Below are 13702 nucleotides of genomic sequence, written 5' to 3'. Positions count from 1 at the left end.
GAACCGATAAGCGACAAGTGCATAAATCAAGGAGATTAAAATGGATAGTTAATAAGGATGTCGCCTCGAGGGTCGGATACTCATTAATGAAGGGTATCTTCGGCTTCAACGGATAGATGACATCATGACGGTTTACTACGGATCTAAAGGATGACATCATGACGGTTTACCAGATCTATACGAAGGTGCCAGGGCAAGAATTTTTCTAAGTATTGAAGATTGACATGAACAAGTTCAAATCAATCTGGGGCCTAATGTTGGGGATATGATTACTGGAGGTAAACCGGCTAGGAGTGGCCGGGTTAGCTCCGTGAAGATAGAAGCCCATGAAGACGTGAGGATGGAGGCACTTTACGAAGGCCCAAGGCCCAAAGGCGGGTTAAGGCCTATAGATGTAAACCGACTCTTTCATGTAACTTGTATTGTAAGTTAGAGGAATAGAGACCGAGCCGGACACGTTTATGATCCGGCCTCGGGACTCTGTAAACCGGCGGACGTCAACCTATGTATATAAAGGGACGACCCGACAGCGGTTTAGGGACGACAGACAACAACTCGAGAGCCAGGCAAAGCGGATTTGCTCCCTGGTCATCGAAACCCTAGCAATACCAATCACAACTAGACATAGGCTTTTACCTTCACCGAAGGGGCCGAACTAGTATAAAACCCCTCGTGTCCCTTGTCCGGTTTAACCCCTTTAAGCTAACCCGTAGCGATGGCTCCACGACTAAGTCCTCTCACGAGGACATCTGCCATGAAAAACCCACGACATAGACATAGAAAATTTGCAAAATACATACAGCTCTGAATGTGGCAGACCCGTTGACTAAATTTCTCTCACAAGAAAAACATGATCACTCTTTGGGTGTTAATCACATAACGATGTGAACTAGATTATTGACTCTAGTAAACCCTTTGGGTGTTAGTCACATGGAGATGTGAACTAATCACATAAAGATATGAACTATTGGTGTTAAATCACATGACGATGTGAACTAGATTATTGACTCTAGTGCAAGTGGGAGACTGAAGGAAATATGCCCTAGAGGCAATAATAAAGTTGTTATTTATATTTCCTTATATCATGAAAAATCTTTATTATTCATGCTAGAATTGTATTAACCGGAAACTTAGTACATGTGTGAATACATAGACAAACAGAGTGTCACTAGTTTGCCTCTACTTGACTAGCTCGTTGAATCAAAGATGGTTAAGTTTCCTAGCCATAGACATGAGTTGTCATTTGATTAACGGGATCACATCATTAGAGAATGACATAATTGACTTGACCCATTCCGTTAGCTTAGCACGATGATAGTTTAGTTTGTTGCTACTGCTTTCTTCATGACTTATAGATGTTCCTCTGACTATGAGATTATGCAACTCCCGAATACCGGAGGAACACTTTGTGTGCTACCAAACTTCACAACGTAACTGGGTGATTATAAAGGTGCTCTACAGGTGTCTCCGATGGTACTTGTTGAGTTGGCATAGATCAAGATTAGGATTTGTCACTCCGATTGTCGGAGAGGTATCTCTGGGCCCTCTCGGTAAATGCACATCACTATAAGCCTTGCCAGCAATGTGACTAATGAGTTAGTTGCAGGATGATGCATTACGGAACGAGTACAGAGACTTGCCGGTAACGAGATTGAACTAGGTATTGAGATACCGACGATCGAATCTCGGGCAAGTAACATACCGATGACAAAGGGAACAACGTATATTGTTATGCGGTTTGATCGATAAAGATCGTCTTAGAATATGTCGGAGCCAATATGAGCATCCAGGTTCTGCTATTGGTTATTGACCAGAAATGAGTCTCGGTCATGTATACATAGTTCTCGAACCCGTAGGGTCCGCACGCTTAACGTTCGGAGATGATCGGTATTATGAGTTTATGTGTTTTGATGTACCGAAGGTTGTTCGGAGTCCCGGATGAGATCAGGGACATGACGAGGAGTCTCGAAATGATTGACCTGTAAAGATCGATATATTGGAAGGCTATATTCAGACATCGAAAAGGTTCCGAGTGATCCAGGTATTTTTCGGAGTTACGGGAATATGGGAGTACATATGGGCCTTATTGGGCTTTAAGCGAAAAAGAGGAGAAGCCACGAGGGCTGGCCGCGCCCCCCCATGGGCCTAGTCCCAATTGGACTAGGGGAGGGGCTGCGCCCCCTCTTTCCTTCTCCTCCCCTTCTCCTTCCTTCCCCCTCCTAGTAGGACTAGGAAAGGAGGAATCCTACTCCTACTAGGAGGAGGATTCCTCCCCCCTTTGGCGCGCCTAGAGAGGCCAACCGACCTCCCCTCCCTCCTTTATATACGTGGGGAGGAGGGCACCCTAGAGAACACACAAGTTGATCAGTTGATCTTTTAGTCGTGTGCGGTGCCCCCCTCCACCATAATCCACCTCGGTCATATCGTAGCGGTGCTTAGGCGAAGCCCTGCGTCGGTAGCATCATCATCACTGTCATCACGCCGTCGTGCTGATGGAACTCTCCCTCGAAGCTCTGCTGGATTGGAGTTCGTGGGACGTCACTGAGCTGAACGTGTGCTGAACTCAGAGGTGCCGTACGTTCGGTACTTGGATCGGTTGGATCGTGAAGACGTACAACTACATCACCCGCGTTCTCATAACGCTTCTGCTAACGGTCTACGAGGGTACATGGATGACACTCTCCCCTCTCATTGCTATGCATCACCATGATCTTGCAGGTGCGTAGGAAAATTTTGAAATTACTGTGTTCCCCAACATTGACTTCCATGGTCACCCACCTTGCTCGCATCCTCTCCATTAATGGCGCCCGAGCCACTATTTAATACGACCTTACTGTTCGCCTCCCATTCCCCTCATAGACCTCCACCAAGGCCATGGCACAGAAGGATCATCTGCCACTAGTGTTCCAGTTTGTTGAAGTCGAGTCCGAGCCAGACGAGATAGAAAATAAGGAGGAATGGGGCCTCATGGACATGGCCCTGAATGAGCTGGCCGCAACCGTTGTTGCCCCCGCGCCCGCCCCAGCTCCCATCCTTCTCCCACGCCAGCGACCATCCTCGTAACATTGACGGGCTGGTCGCCGAGCACTATCGCAGAGCTGGAAGACGTTGGTGTCAGCGAGGTCCCCGCAGATCCGCGTGATCTTATGTACATGCCAGCGCCCGTGCCCGTGCCCATGCGCGCCGCTGCACCTCACCCTGTGCATTTCAAAACCGAACCGAAAAACCATACCGAAAATAAACCGAACTGAACCGATTTTATGGTTTTTATGGTTTCTGGTTTCGGTATGGTGTGAACTTTTCATACCGATTTGAACTTTGGTTTTTATGGTATATACCGAAAAACCAAACGGTTAACCGAATAAACCGAAGTAAAAATAAATTTATATTTCTTGAGATGAACAACCATACAAGTTGTCATTTTTCTTGTACATCAGTCAAATTCACTAATAAGCATGTAAAATTTTCTTGTAACATAGTCATTTTTCTCTTTTTAAAATGCTAAGCACGTCCATAACCATCAACAGATGAATTAATGCATGCATATATTCTTATATATATAGTCATATACTATTTGTGTAAAATAGTATGTGTTTTGAGTAATAAATTTGCAAATTATTATTACGTCATTTTCAAATTCGCGTCAACTTTGGTTTTTATGGTATATACCGAAACCATACCGAAATAATTTGGTATATACCGAAACCGAACCATATTTTAATTTCATACCGTATTTACCGAAGTATTAATACCGTACAAACCGAAAAACCGTATAAACCGAACCATGTAAACCGAATAAACCGAATGCACGGGGTGAGCTGCACCCACCATGGTGCCGGTCCCCTGCGTTTTCCTGCACCCGCCGCGCCCATGCCCATGTGTGCGCCCCCTCAGTGTCATGGGACGTCGCCATCGACCACTACCTCGTAGCGCCGCGAGTTGCCGTCCTCCCGCGCCCCGCCCTTCGATTGCACAATGACGTGATGTTAGATTGCCAAGTGAAGAACATTTTGTGCTGCCTTGAAGACTTCAACAACGGCGTCCCGGAGGACGACAACGATAACGCCGGCACGGCGCGCCGCCCGCGCCGTCCCCAGAATTACTTTTTTTTGGTTTTAATACTATATCTCCATCGTATGAACATAAAGTCGCAGTGTGACTGAATGAAACACATGGTTTGAACAAACTTGTGTTTTTCTCTCTGAATATACAGACTTATCAAACGATTTAAAAAACATCAATGGTTTTTAAATTTAAAACACTCATCGCAAACATTTTAGATAGAACACCCATATGCAAACTGGCAACTTCTCCAGTAAGCCAAGGGAAAATGTGCCGAGCAGAATTTGTGCAGCTCTTCATCGCAAATGTTTTAGATAGAGCACCCGTATGCAAAGAGAGAGCTATGGTCTTCCCCAGTAAGCCAAGGGAAAATTTGCCACGTAGGATTTGTGCATCTCATCATCACAAACAGTTCATATTGTAGACGGTATGCAAAGCGAGAGCTACGGTTCCTTTGCCGCTAAGCCAAGAGAAAATCTGACATGAGGGATTTGTACATCCCTTCAACGCAAACGATTTTTTCAGATAACCTGTGTGCAACCACATACAGACAATTTGGTAAGATTTGCATCTGTCATATTGGTTATATTGTCATTTGTCAAACTGGAAAGATTAACATTTGTTGATCTAGTAACATTGCCCTTTATCAACCTTGTAACATTTCCATTGTCAAAATTTGCAGCTAAAAATCACTAGCACTATCTAATTTTTGCATAAACTCAGTAAGCATAGATTTCATTCATAGATTAAGAAGTCGTTCTTTATACAAACAATTCAACTCGATAGCTGAACCGACCAAACTTTTCCCCAATTGTTGCCAACCACGTACTGAAATAGCTAGTTCAACTATATAGACTAGTTAATTTTAAGTATGTTGTATAGTTCAACTACATCTATAGTCAGATGAACTAAACAAAATAGCCCCTAAATACTACTACTACGGAGGGGCTTTTATTACTTGCAGCAGCCTCTCCTATGTCGAGCGCGCTCAGTAAGAGGCAGAGGAGGAGGAGCCTATCAACGAGCTAAACAACTAGAATCCGGTGCTCGTCGCTGCTGCACCTTTAGCAACGCTCACCTTGAATGCCCTCTGCCGCTCCAGAAGACCCCTCACGGATCTCCTCATTCTTCGCCTCTGCGGCGGCGTGTGTTGTGGCCACGGTTGCAGTAAGACTCTTTGCATGCTCGACAAGGCACTCCTCCTCCCGCAGGAACTTGATGTAGCACGCAAGGTCGCTGATGCACATGTGGGACTCCACCTCCACCTCCCGCCTTCGGGTGGCGGTGGTGGAGTGGGTGATGACCCTGGCGGTCGACGGTGTGCTAGCAGCCACAACAGCCGATGGTGGGGTACCGACCACGACCGCCACCGCCCATCTTCGGGCCACGGTAGCGGAGCGGGTGCTGGCCTCGGTGGCTGACAGTGGGGTGGCGACCACGACGGCCACCTCCCGCCTTCCAGACGCGGTGGCGGAGCGGGCGATGGCCCTGGCTTTCAATGGTGGTGTGGCGGCCACGACGATAGATGGTGGGTGATAACCCACAAGTGTAGGGGATCGTTTGTAGACTTCTTCGATAAATAAGAGTGTCGAACCCAACAAGGAGCTAAAGGTAGAATAAATATTCCCTCAAGTTCTATTGACCACTGATACAACTCTACGCACACTTGACGTTTGCTTTACCTAGAACAAGTATAAAACTATTTGGCAGGAATAAAACTACGAGTACTTTGTGAGAATAAAACTATGAATAAATTGCAAGGTAATAAAAGTGGATAGCTTTTGTCGACAAGAAAGTCATTTGTCCCTATGCAATCGATAACTAGACCGGTAATCATTCATGCAATTTTATATGAGGGAGAGGCATGAGCTAACATACTTTCTCTACTTGGATCATATGCACTTATGATTGGAACTCTAGCAAGCATCCACAACTACTAAAGATCATTAAGGTCGTGAAACCTAACCATAGCGTTAAGTATCAAGTCCTCTTTACTCCCATACGCAACAACCCACTTATCCGTGTTTAGGCTGCTGTCACCCCTGCAACCGACAATAAGTGAATCATGAACATATGGCAACACCCTACAACGAGGATCCCTCCATTTGCGTGACACGGAGGACACCGTAGGACAGCACCACAAATAAAATATACAGTCATACCAACCAAGATCACGATTAACCCATAGGACAAAATGAATCTACTCAAACATCATAGGATAGCCAAATATCATTGGGAAATAATATATGGAGTTCCATGTTTAATTAGAGATTACAGCAGGGAGAAGGGAGGTTACACCGCTCATAGAGGGGGAGAGAATTGGTGTTGACGGTAGCAAGATTGTTGATATAGATCGCCATCATGATCCTTGCCCCGGCAGCACTCCGGTGCCACCGGGAGAGAGGGGGAGAGAGCCCCCTCCTTCTTATTCTTCCTTGGCCTTCCTGATATGTCTCCAACGTATCTATAATTTTTGATTGCTCCATGCTATATTATCTACTGTTTTGGACATTATTGGGCTTTATTATCCACTTTTATATTATTTTTGGGACTAACCTAGTAATCGGAGGCCCAGCCCAGAATTCCTGTTTTTTTGCCTGTTTTAGGGTTTCGAAGAAAAGGAATATCAAACGGAGTCCAAACGGAATGAAACCTTCGGGAACGTGATTTTCTCAACGAACAAGACCCAGGAGACTTGGACCCTACGTTAATACACAAAAGAGGAAGCCACGAGGTAGGGGGGCGCGCCTACCCCCTCCCCCCCAGGCGCGCCCTCCACCCTCCTGGGCCCCCTGTTGCTCCACCGACGTACTCCTTCCTCCTATATATACCTACGTACCCCCAAACGATCAAATACAGAGCCAAAAACCTAATTCCACTGCCGGAACTTTCTGTATCCACGAGATCCCATCTTGGGGCCTGTTCCGGAGCTCCGCCGGAGGGGGCATCGATCACGGAGGGCTTGTACATCAACACCATAGCCCCTCCGATGAAGTGTGAGTAGTTTACCTCAGACCTACGGGTCCATATTTATTAGCTAGATGGCTTCTTCTCTCTTTTTGGATCTTAATACAATGTTCTCCCCCTCTCTTGTGGAGAACTATTCGATGTAATCTTCTTTTTGCGGTGTGTTTGTTGAGACCGATGAATTGTGGGTTTATGATCAAGTCTATCTATGAACAATATTTGAATCTTCTCTGAATTCTTTTATGTATGATTGGTTTTCTTTGCAAGTCTCTTTGAATTATCAATTTGGTTTGGCCTACTAGATTGATCTTTCTTGCAATGGGAGAAGTGCTTAGCTTTGGTTTCAATCTTGCGATGTCCTTTCCCAGTGACAGTAGGGGTAGCAAGGCACGTATTGTATTGTTGCCATCGAGGATAACAAGATGGGGTTTTCATCATATTGCATGAGTTTATCCCTCTACATCATGTCATCTTGCTTAAGGCGTTACTCTATTTTTAACTTAATACTCTAGATGCATGCTGGATAGCGGTTGATGAGTGGAGTAATAGTAGTACATGCAGGCAGGAGTCGGTCTACTTGTCTCGGACGTGATGCCTATATACATGATCATACCTAGATATTCTCATAACTATGCTCAATTCTGTCAATTGCTCAATAGTAATTTGTTCACCCACCATAGAATACTTATGGTCTCGAGAGAAGCCACTAGTGAAACCTATGGCTCCCGGGTCTATCTTCATCATATTAATCTCCTACTACTTAGTTATTTCCTTTGCTCTTTACTTTGCCTTTATTTTACTTTCCATATTTATCACAAAAAATACCAAAAATATTATCTTATCATATCTATCAGATCTCACTCTCGTAAGTGGTAGTGTAGGGATTGACAACCCCTATTCGCGTTGGTTGCGAGGATTTATTTGTTTTGTGCAGGTACGAGGGACTCACGCATAGCCTCCTACTGGATTGATACCTTGGTTCTCAAAAACTGAGGGAAATACTTACGTTACTTTGCTGCATCATCCCTTCCTCTTCGGGGAAAACCAACGCAGTGCTCAAGAGGTAGCACTCCCCCTAGATGGGAGGAGAGTTCCCCCTCTTGTCCATGGCCTCCATGGTGGCGGAGGGGCGGGAGCCCCTTCGAGATTCGATCTATCCCTCTGTTCTCTTCTGTTTCGCGTTCCTGTTTTCTGGCCCTCCAACATTTTTCAAATTCTCGGAGATCCGTAACTCCGATTGCGCTGAAATTTTTACACAATTTTTTCCATAAATTATCTTCCTTGTGCCCGAAGAAGGGCCCCAACCGACTTACTGGGAGGGCACAAGACACATGGGCTTCCCAAGGGGTGCCCGACGCACCCTGGTGAGTTGTGGAGGCCGCGGGCCTCCGTTAGTGTTGATTCCACCTCCCAAAAATCATAAGTATTCCAAAATAATTCTTCGTAATAAATTATCGTGTTTGGACTTTGTTTGATATGAATATTCTGCGAAACAAAAAACATGCAACAAACATGAACTGGCACTGGACACTGGATCAATAGGTTAATCCAATAAATCATATAAAATGTTGCCAAAAGTATGTGAAAGTTGTATAATAATGGCATGAAACAATAAAAAATTATAGATACGACGGAGACGTATCAGCATACCCAAGCTTAATTCCTACTCGTCCTTGAGCAGGTAAATGATAAAAAAAGATAATTTTTGATGTGGAATGCTATCTAGCATAATCTTGATCATATATCTAATCATGGCATGAATATTAAGACATAAGTGATTCAAAGCAATAGTCTATAATTTGACATAAAGACATCAATACTCAGGCATTCCAACAAACAATCATGTCTTTCAGAATATCAACGCTAAAGAAAGCTATCCCTACAAAATCATATAGTCTTGTCATGCTCTATCTTCTTAACACAAAGTATTGATCATGCACAACCCCGTTGACAAGCCGAGCAATTGGTTCATACTTTTTAACGCGCTTTAGCCTTTTCAACCCTCACGCAATACATGAGCGCAAGACATGGATATAGCACTATGGGTGGAATAGAGTATGATGATAGAGGTAAATATAGAGAAGACAAAAAAGTAAGAAAGTCTCACATCGACGCGGCTAACCAACGGGCTATGGAGATGCCCATCAATTGATATCAATGCAAGGAGTAAGGATTTCCATGCAACAGATGCACTAAGAGCTATATGTGTATGAAAGCTCAATATGAAACTAAGTGGGTGTGCATCTAAGTTGCTTGCTCATGAAGACCTCGGGCATTTGAGGAAGCCCATCATCGAAATATACAAGCCAAGTTCTATAATGAAAAATTCCCACTAGTATATGAAAGTGACTAAATAGGAGACTCTCTATATGAAAACATGGTGCTCCTTTGAAGCACAAGTGTGGTAAAGGATAGTAACAATGCCCCTTCTCTCTCTTTTTCTTTTTTCTTTTCTTTTTTTCTTCTTTTTCTTCTTTTTCTTTTTTTCTCTCATTGTCCGGAGTCTCATCCCGTCTTGTAGGGGAATCATAGTCCCCATCATCTTTTCCTCACTGGGACAATGCTCTAATAATGAATAATGATGATCATCACACTTCCATTTACTTACAACTCAAAAGAAATAAAAATTACAACTCGATACCTAGAACGAAATATGACTCTATATGAATGCCTCTGGCAGTGTACCAAGACGTGCAATGATCTAGCGTAACATGTATGAAAAATGATGAACGGTGTCTGACCGACAAATACTATGTCAGCTATATGATCATCCAAAGTAATATGACAATGAATGATCAAGTCATCAAAACAGAAGCGGTGGAAGTTGCATGGCGATATATCTCGGAATGGCTATGGAAAGGTCATAATAGGTAGGTATGGTGGCTGTTTTGAGGAAGATATAATAAGGCTTATGTGTGACAGAGCATATCATATCACGGGGTTTGGATGTACCTGCGAAGTTTGCACCACATCTCGAGGTGAGAAAGGGCAATGCACGACACCATAGAGGCTAGCAAATTGCGGAAAGGTAAGAGTGCGTACAATCCATGGACTCACGTTAGTCATAAAGAACTCATATACTTATTGCAAAAGTTTATTAGCCCTCGAAGAGAAGTACTACTACGCATGCCCCTAGGGGATAGATTGGTAGGAAAAGACCATCGCTCGCCCCCGACCGCCACTCATAAGGAAGACAATCAATAATAAATCATGCTCCAACTTCATATCATAACGGGATACTATACATGCATGCTTCGGGAATCACAAACCTTAACACCAATATTCTTACTAACCACAACCATTTACTAGTACCTCCCTCACATTCCATCTCTATAACACAAAACTATTGCAAGGAATCAAACATATCATATTCAGTAATCCACAAGTCTTATGTAGGATTTTACGACTAACCATGCAAATGACCAATTCCTGTTGACTCTCGAAATAGATATAAGTGAAGCATGAGAGTTCAATTCTTTCTACAAAAGATCATGCTCTAGTAAGTAAGTGAAGCAAAAGAGCATTCTACAAATAACGGTTTTCTATGTGAAGAGCAATAGGCAATCCAAACTTCAAATGATATAAGTGATGCACGTGAAGCATTCTATAAAGCCATACTTAAAAGATATAAGTGAAGTGCAATGAGCATCCTATAAATCAACCATGGACTATCTCATACTAGCATGGTGCATAAAATAAAAATGAAAACTAAACACAAAAGACTCTCCAAGATTCACACATATCACATGAATGAAACAAAGACGAAAACATACCGATACTTGTTCAAGAAAGATGGGATGCCTTCCAGGGCATCCCCAAGCTTAGACACTTGAGTCTCCTTGAATATTTACTTGGCGTGCCTTGGGAATCCCCAAGCTTCAGCTCTTGCCTCTCTTCCTTATCCTCATATCTAGTCCTCCTTGATCTTTGATCACTTCATCCACACAAAACTTAGCCGAACTTTTAGTGGCGGGGTTAGTGAATATGCCAGTAAAATCCCATCATGTACTGCTATAAAATTATTGTATAATTATAGTCAAACATTACCCACTGTATGCTATCACAATCCTATTGCCCCAAGTCAAAGGGGGCTCAACAAGATTTCAAACATACGCAAATAATGAAGCTATAACAGCAATCTGTGAAAACAGGACAGTCTGTAAAGATCTAAACATTCACCATACTTATGTAACTCTAAAAATTCTTAAACATTAGGAAAAAATAAACAATTTGAATATAAATACTGTGCAAAAAGTTTCATAACCTTTTGATGTTCCGGTAAAAAATGAAAATTCACGCGCTACAGCCAAAGTTTATGTTTCTGCACCGCACATACCAACAAGTAATCTAATCATCCTAAAGGCAAATCTTGGCACATTATTTTTATAATACAATGGATTTGTACAAGGGGATAATTATTTTTTGGGACTTCCATGAAAAATTTACATTGTTTCCATGAGCATGAACACAAGTGTTCAAGGTCGACCCTCACTTCTCCAATGCATCACCTTTCAATCACTTCTCTTTTTGAAGAAGTTTTAAGGTTCACCTCTATATTTTCTTGTTTTTAAACTTTATAAAAGCACTCAGTAGAAATAAATGACTCTCTAAAACTTTCAGGTTGTCTCCATGGCAGCGTTTTCTTTAAAGCCATTAAGCTATGCATAAAGTGCTCAAGTACTGGATCTACCCGGATCCCAAGGTATATCAAAGCCAATTTTAATTAACAATGATTTGGCATGTAGTAATGAGCACAAAGCAACATACATCATGCAATGATGAAGTCTAACTCTCTTCCTATGCATCGGCATGTCATACAAGAACAATTCATTACATCAAGTAAAGGCCAATACAGAGCATAAGCGGTTTCTTGCAATTTTTTCATGTTGGAAACATAGAGAGGTGAATATATAGTTCCTCTCTCATAATAATTGGAAGTAGGAGCAGCAAGCACATGCATACTTATATTCATCAAAATTATCATGTGTAACGGTAAAAGGCAACCCATCAATGTAATCCTTAATAAGTGCAAACTTCTTCGATATAGTGTAGTTTGGAGAATTCAAAAAGATAATAGGACTATCATGTGTGGGTGCAATAGCAACAATTTCATATTTGACATAAGGAACTATAGCAAGTTCATATCCATAAGAATAATTCATATTGGCATCTTGGCCACAAGCATAGCAAACATCAAGTTCATCAAAAGGGGATATTTCAAATGAATCAACATGATCATAGCAATTATCGTAGCATTCATCCTTCGGTAAGAATGAAGGGACATTAAACAATGTATGAGTTGAAGAGTTACTATCATTAGAAGGTGGGCATGCGTGATCAATCCGCTCTTCCTCCTTTTGTTCTTCGCTCTCCTCATCATCTTTTTCATCCAATGAGCTCACTGTTTCACCAATTCCTTCTTCCATAGACTCCTGCAAAATATTAGTCTTTTCTTGGACAGCGGAGACTTTCTCAATAAATGCATCAATATCAGAATTATATTTATAATTCTCATAGCAATATTTAAGTATAGCAAAAATTTCGGGTCTATAAACATCACCATCAAAAGCTTCATACTTTTCAAACAAAGATTCAATTTCATAAGCACTCTTAAAAGCAACAAATTCTTCTATTCATTCCAAATCATAGTAATCAAATCTACCATTAGCATAAGAAGCTAATGTTTCATAATCATTAAATTTGCATGAAAAGGAAGGTGTCGAGCCTTCATCCTAGAGCAAGAAGTATAATCATATCTTAAGCATAGCTCCCGAGCATACCAATGCAATATATGAATTTGATCCCACAACAGTTTCCCTTTTTGAGTCAAGTGATAATCCCTAAAGTATTCACATTGATCCAACATTACTCCCATTATCAACTTAAATGGGGCTTTCTCAGGATTATCAAAGTAGTGCATAATATCTTTCGCATAACGAGCATCGAGGGTTTTAGGAGGTTCCCCATCTCCATGAGTAGCAAGTACAACTATTTTTTTGGTATTTCGTGTTCCATATCCATAACTAAAGATAGAGAACAACTTAGAACAGGAAATAAAATCTACTTAGTGATAAAGCAAACAAGCACACACGAGAATATTCACCCCATGCTATTGCTCCCCGGCAATGATGCCAGAAAAAGGTCTTGATAACCCACAAGTGTAGGGGATCGTTTGTAGCCTTCTTCGATAAATAAGAGTGTCGAACCCAACGAGGAGCTAAAGGTAGAATAAATATTCCATCAAGTTCTATCAACCACCGATACAACTCTACGCACAGTTGACATTTGCTTTACCTAGAAAGAGTATAAAACTATTTGGCAAGAATAAAACTACGAGTACTTTGTGAGAATAAAACTACAAATAAATTGCAAGGTAATAAAAGTGGATAGCTTTTGTCGACAAGAAAGTCATTTTTCCCTAGGCAATCGATAACTAGACCGGTAATCATTCATGCAATTTTATATGAGGGAGAGGCATGAGCTAACATACTTTCTTTACTTGGATCATATGCACTTATGATTAGAACTCTAGCAAGCATCCGCAACTACTAAAGATCATTAAGGTCATGAAACCCAACCATAGCATTAAGTATCAAGTCCTCTTTACTCCCATACACAACAACCCACTTATCCGTGTTTAGGCTACCGTCATCCCCGCAACCGACAATAAGCA

The sequence above is a fragment of the Triticum aestivum genome, chromosome 7A (assembly GCF_018294505.1).
Source record: "Triticum aestivum cultivar Chinese Spring chromosome 7A, IWGSC CS RefSeq v2.1, whole genome shotgun sequence".
NCBI classification, from domain to species: Eukaryota; Viridiplantae; Streptophyta; class Magnoliopsida; order Poales; family Poaceae; genus Triticum; species Triticum aestivum.
Note: the sequence above shows the minus strand (reverse complement) of the source record.